We start from the raw sequence: 6,338 nt of genomic DNA, 5'->3' as shown, positions 1-6,338 counted from the left end.
AATATTCTCACAAATTTTAGTTTGTTCTTTTCATGTCATATCTAAGATATCTTTGTCTACACTAAGATCAGAAAGATACTCTCCTATGTCTTCTTGTAGTTTTAGCTTTTATGTTAAGATATATTATTCATTTAAAATAAATGTTTGTGTATGGTATGAGGTAACAGAGGCAGTTTATTTTTGTCCATATAAGTAAGTATTCCAATTATTTCAGCACCATATGTTGAAAGACTATTCTTTCTTCACTTTTGCTGCAGATCAATATATGTATGGGTCTATTTCTGAAATCTTAATTCTATTCCACTGATTAAAATGTTTATTATTATGCCAATGCCATGCTCTCTTGATTACAGTAGTTTTGTTAAGTAACTCTTGAAATCAAGCAGTATAAGTCCTCCAACTTTGCTCTTTGCCTAAAAAAAATTAGCTATTCTAGTTCATTTGCATTTGCATATAAATTTTAGAACAAGTTGTGCATAATGAAATGCTTGTCAGTAGTAAAAAGGAATATAATATTTATACATGTAAGAACATGGGTGACTCTAAGTAATAATGCTGAGAAAAACCAAGCAAAAAAGAGTACATATTATTTGAGTCCATATTCTAGAAAGTGCAAAATAATCTATACTGATAGAAAGCAGATTAGTGGTTTTCTGGGGACAGGTCTTGAGAGGGGAGGAACAGAGGAACAGGCATGAGAAATTATACAAGGGCATAGAAAACTTTGGATGTTCCAAACTGATGTATCCAAGCTGGTGGATGTGTCTAAATTATGGTGACAGTGTCATGAGTGACATACGTAATGAAGTATCAAATTGCACACTTTTTGTTTTTGAAGTTTATTACACTTCAGTTACACTCCAATAAGGCTGTTTAAGAAAAATAAACAGACATTTAAAAAAAAGGAGCTAAAGAAAGCTTTCAAAGAATCGAGATCAATAAACAGGATTAAGATTAGTTTGAGGTTTCTAAACAGCAACACTGGAGACTAAAACACAATAGAGAAATACTTTCAAAAATCTAAATGAAAATGGTTTCCAACCTAAAATTCTCTATCCTGCTAAGCAATAAAGCAAAAAGACCAAGTTTTTGGATACATGTAACCTAAATAAAATTAATTTACTTATGACTAATTCTTTCTCAGAAAGCCATTGTAGTTTCTATACCATGAAAAGAATGAAGTAAATGAAGAGTGAGGATTATATGAGATTTGAAATTTTCTGGGACCCAACATGCGGAGAGGTGAGAGGAATTCTCTGGATGATGGTAAAGGGGGACGAGAAAGGCGGCAGTGAGTGCAGCATTCTAAAGAGCAGGAGTTGCAAAAACACAGAAGCTCCAGGAGAGAAATTTGTGGTTGTTGTTGTTTGTAATGAAACCAGTAGGAGACTATCTCTTATGTTTTATGATGTGGGAAATTGTACTGAGAGGCTGCTGGAGCAAGTAGGAAGCATTAACAGTAGATACAGAGAAAGCTAAGCAGATGGTAAGAACCAGGCAATTATTAATGCCAGAGCTAACAAAAAGTTGTACAAGAAAGGAAGCATAACCATAGTATACTATGACTGTGGTTCAACAGTACATGATACTTATTCATCCATAGCATTATAAAAACTGAATGTTGTTTTTTTTCATTGTGAAATCTTTCTAGTAGGAGGAGATGAAGCAAAAAGTAGAGTGAACTATGTGTGCTAAATTCTGCTGTGCCATAATAGGAAATATATAATGTATAGAATTGACATATTAAAAAGTTTAAAACTTAATTTTAAATTATGTAAGTAAACATCAGGGAAAAAATAAACAAGGACACTGCTGGCCTTTGAGAAGCAGAACTACGGGCATGACTGGTGGGACAAGGCACATGGAATTCATTCTTTATAAATTGCTTACTATGCTTTGACTTTTAAAACTATAAGCATGTATTTTTGTTAAAAAATAATAGTTAAATAATTTTTTAAATGATTTCTAAACCAATTTCTGGAGACTGTATGTAAATAAACTGACCTCTTCAGGACCCATCTGGTTGCATATATTTTATCGAATGAATTTTTTTCTAATTATTCCTTACCTGTCTGAGTGGAGATCAGTAAATAACATTGCTGAAGTCTTCTGGAAAACTTCTGCCAAATGCATTATGTGAATATAAAAATTGATAGATTGATTTGTGCCTTGGCCAGGATGTAAGATTTTCAAAAATACCAACTTTTAGTTCTGATAGTTTTCTCTATTGTTTGTACTCTATTTCATTTATTTCTGTTTTTATATTGACTATTTTCTTCATTCTACTTAATCTGCTCTTCTTTTTCTAGCTTCTTAATTTGGAAACTTACATCATTGATTTTAAACTTTTTTCTTTTCTAAAATAAGCATTTAAATCTTTAAATTTCCTTCTAACTACTACTTTGTGTCCCAAAATCTTATCAAGTATGTTTTTGTTATCATTAAATTAAAAGTATTTTCAACTTCCCTTGGAACTTTTTTTCACTGAGTATAGTTTATTGATAAATGCACTATTTCGATTTCCAAACACTTTCAGAATTTTCTAGATAGCTTCTTATTGATTTCTAATTCAATTCCACTGTTGTCAGAGAATATACTCTTTATGATTTTAATCCTTTTTAAACTTATCGACATTTATTTTATAGCTCAGCCAATGGCTATTTTAGTAAATGTCCTATGTGCTCTTGAGAGGAACAGGTATTTTATAGTTGTTGGTTGAAGTGCTTGATAAATATCAACTGGATACATTTGAGTGATAACGTCAAGATTTTCATATTCTTACAGATTTTTTGTCTACTTATTCTAGCAATTACTGAACGGAGAATGTTAAAATCATCAACTATGATTGTGGATTCATTTGGTGTTTGTCTTTTGGTTTTTTTAGTTTTTGCCTCATGAATTTTGAAGTTCTTTTATTAGGAGTACACATTTAGGATTATCATGTCTTTCTGATGACTTACCCCTCTTTATCTCTTCTAATATTTACTTTTAGTCCTAAAATCTAATTTATCTGATATTAATATAGTAATGCCAGCTTTCTTACACCTAATGTTGCACGGTATATTTCTTTCTGTTTTATTTGTATCTTATATTCATAATATGCCTCTTGTAGATATCATATACTGGGTCTTGTTTTTTTAATCCAGCAAGAAGATTTATGCCTTTTACTTTGGGTTTAGGTTAGTCTATTGATACTTAATGAAGAATTTAAATCTATCTTCTTGCCATTTGTTTTCCATTTGCCTCTTCTGGTTTTTTTCTTTTTCCTCCCTCTGTTAATTGTTCCCTGCTTTCTTTTTCTTTGGGGTTAATTAAATACTTCTAGTGTTCCATTTTATTTTATCTATTGGCTTCTTATATCTCTTTCAGTTTAAATTTTTAGTGGTTGCTCTAAGGTTAACAATACACATCCTTAACAAAGTCTAGTTAAAGTCCATATGGTACGTCTTAGAGCTTCACACTGCATATCTGAGCGTTGCATTTCCTACTTCATCCTTCCTACTTCACAACGGATACTTTCACTTCGCACTTTACAAAGGTCATAAACTTACAATACAGTTCCACTGATTCTCCACCCTTGTTCTTGGCGCCACCATTGTCAGACCTTTTTTCTACAGATGTTGTAAAATTCCTTTACAACATTATCATTTATTGTGATTTCAGTAGTTTATTTACTTTCAAGAACATTATAAAAAGAAAAATATTGTCATTTAAATGTACCCTCTCATTTACCATTTCTGGGACTCCTCTTTCCTTCTTTAGATCTGAGTTTCCTTCTGTATCATTTCCTGTGAGCAGTTGTCAGGGGGTAGGTCTGCTGGTGGTAAATTCTCTCAGCTTTTGTTTAACTGAAAATGTCTTTATGTCATCCCTTTAATTGAAAACTACTTTCACTGGATATAGAATTGTAGGTTGAAAGGGCTTTTATTTGTTTCTTTTTTGTTTTAATTTCAGCACTTTACATATTTAATTCTATTATATTACCTTGCAGGTAATATGCTTTTTCTCTAGTTGCTTACAAGATGTTTTACCTTTGATTTTTCAGCAGTTTGATGTGTCTAAGGGTGATTGTCCTTATAGTTATTCTTTTTGGAGTCTTTTTTTTTTCTCCCTAGATCTTTAAGTCAGTAATTGTCATTAAATTTAAGGATTTTTTGGTCATTATTTTCTCAAAATTTTCTGTTTTTTTTATGTCTTTTTCTTTTGATATTTCTATTACATGTATATTGGACCATTTTCTCGACAGGTTTCTAAGGATCTCTTTATTTTTATTTAACTTTTTTTCTTTCTGTACTTCAGATTGTAAAAGTTACTACATTTTTCAATTTCAGAATTTCTTTTTTATTTTTTTAGAGTTCAGCTTTTTATTGAATGTGTTGCAAAAGAGATTTAGTCAAAAAGACCAAACCCATGTCATCATCAGACTCCTTCAATTCTTTTTTCTTTGCTTCCACTTTCTTCTCCTCAGCTGGGGCAGCAGCAGTGGAGGGGGCAGGACCGCCTGCTGGTGCAGCACTAGCTGTTGTGGCAGGTCCACCAGCCCCTACATTGCAGATGAGACTCCCAATGTTGACATTGGCCAGAGCCTTTACAAACAAGCCTGGCCAGGAAGGGTCAACATTTACACCAGCTGTTTTAATGAGGGCATTGATCTTATCCTCCATCACTGCTACCTCATTGTCATGCAGGATAAGGGCCAAGTAGATGCAGGTGAGCTCCAAGACGGAGGCCATGGTGTAGGCGAGTGCAGGGCAAGCGCCTCAGTTTCAGAATTTCTAGGTGGTAATACATGTATATGCATATTCACTTCTCTGCTGAAATGTCCTACCTATTTACTAAGGCATAGATTTTAAACTCTGGCATATTTTTTATTTTTTCTCTTAAAATATTTGTAATGGCTGCCCTAAAATTTTTGTCTAGTAAATCCAGCATCTGAACCATTTGGGGGTTGGTTTTTACTGACTTCTTTTGTTCTTGATTATAGGTCATAACTTCCTGTTTCTTTGCATATCTGGTAATTTTTTATTGTGTATTTGGTATTATTCATGATACGTTCCAGAGGCTCTGGATTCTCTTATCTCTCTTAAATGTTTATTTTTATTCTACTAGGCGGATCAATTACTGGTTATCACCTTGAACTTGTATAGGTTGGGCTTTTCACTATGGTGGGATGGATCTGTAGAAAGCCCCTCAACTTTGCTTCTTCTGGAGAATTGGTGTTAGGTTGCTTTAGATTAGGTTGATTGAGTAGTCCTTACCCCAAAGCATGGTTCTCACTTCTAACATGTGACCTTTCTGATCTCAATGCTGGATGCTTGAGATATTAACAAGATATTAATGCTCTCTCTCCATTATAGCGGTGCAGGATCTCCAACATCCCCCAGCACTGCATACTGAATTATGCAGAAGTGTTCTCTGGTAAGCCTTACATAGTCTTGCCCTATACCTATGCAGCACAGTCCTCAGCCAAGGACTCAGGGAGAACTCCCTCCTACTCTGCAGTTCCTCCTCTCTACTGCCTGCTTTGCAGATCTCAGCCACTTCAGAAACCCCAAACTCTGATCTGTTTCCTCAGCTCACCAGGACTGCTGTGCTCTGCTTAGATCCCAGCAATCTACACCATGGCTGGGAAAATACCCCCAAGCAGAGAACTGTGAGAATGTGGGTCTTACCACATGAGTTTCTCTTAGGGGTCATCCTTTGCATTGCTGTTTTCCAAGGTTAGGCAATAGTTGCTTCATGTTTTTACCAGTTTTAGCATGGTTTACCACAGGAGGGATAATCCAATACCAATTATTACATCATAACCCCAAAGCATATTATTCTACATCCAATTTTCAACTCTATAATATTCATATTTATGAAACATAACAAGACTGTAAATGATTTAATTCATTAAAAAGTTTAATATGGCTGGTGTGGCTCAGTTGTTTGGAGTGTCCTCCCATGGACTGGAAGGTCACAGGTTTGATTCCAGATCAGGGCACATACTTGGGTTGCAGGTTTGATCCTTGGTCAGGGTGCATATGAGATGTCCCCCTGCCCCCCTCTTTCTCTCTCTCTCTGTCTAAAATAAAAAAAAAATTAAAAATAAAAAAAAAAAAAGAAAGAAAAGGAAGAAAGAAAGAAAGAGAGAAAGAAAGAAAGAAAGAGTCCTTAGGTGAGAATAAACAATTTTTTTTAAAGTTTAATATGTTAAACTTGGCATACTAAGCCTCTTAGACCACCTTGGCCATTTGCAAACACTGTACTGCTCTGAGACGGGCCCTCGTGGCTGACTGATTAGTCAATGAGCCCTCCTCCAACACCATTGCCCCTACAGTCCATTTGATTTGGGG

At 34.4% G+C, this 6,338-nt stretch overlaps 1 pseudogene; it reads right to left on the bottom strand.

Annotated features, from left to right (window-relative positions):
* Window positions 1–4,364: 4,364 nt before the first annotated feature.
* Window positions 4,365–4,733, bottom strand: LOC150009991 (large ribosomal subunit protein P1 pseudogene; annotated as a pseudogene).
* Window positions 4,734–6,338: the final 1,605 nt, after the last annotated feature.

Source organism: Furipterus horrens, unplaced genomic scaffold, assembly GCF_987537825.1.
Source record: "Furipterus horrens unplaced genomic scaffold, mFurHor1.1.pri manual_scaffold_5, whole genome shotgun sequence".
Taxonomy (NCBI): domain Eukaryota; kingdom Metazoa; phylum Chordata; class Mammalia; order Chiroptera; family Furipteridae; genus Furipterus; species Furipterus horrens.
Note: the sequence above shows the minus strand (reverse complement) of the source record. Positions and strands in the feature narration are given on the sequence as shown.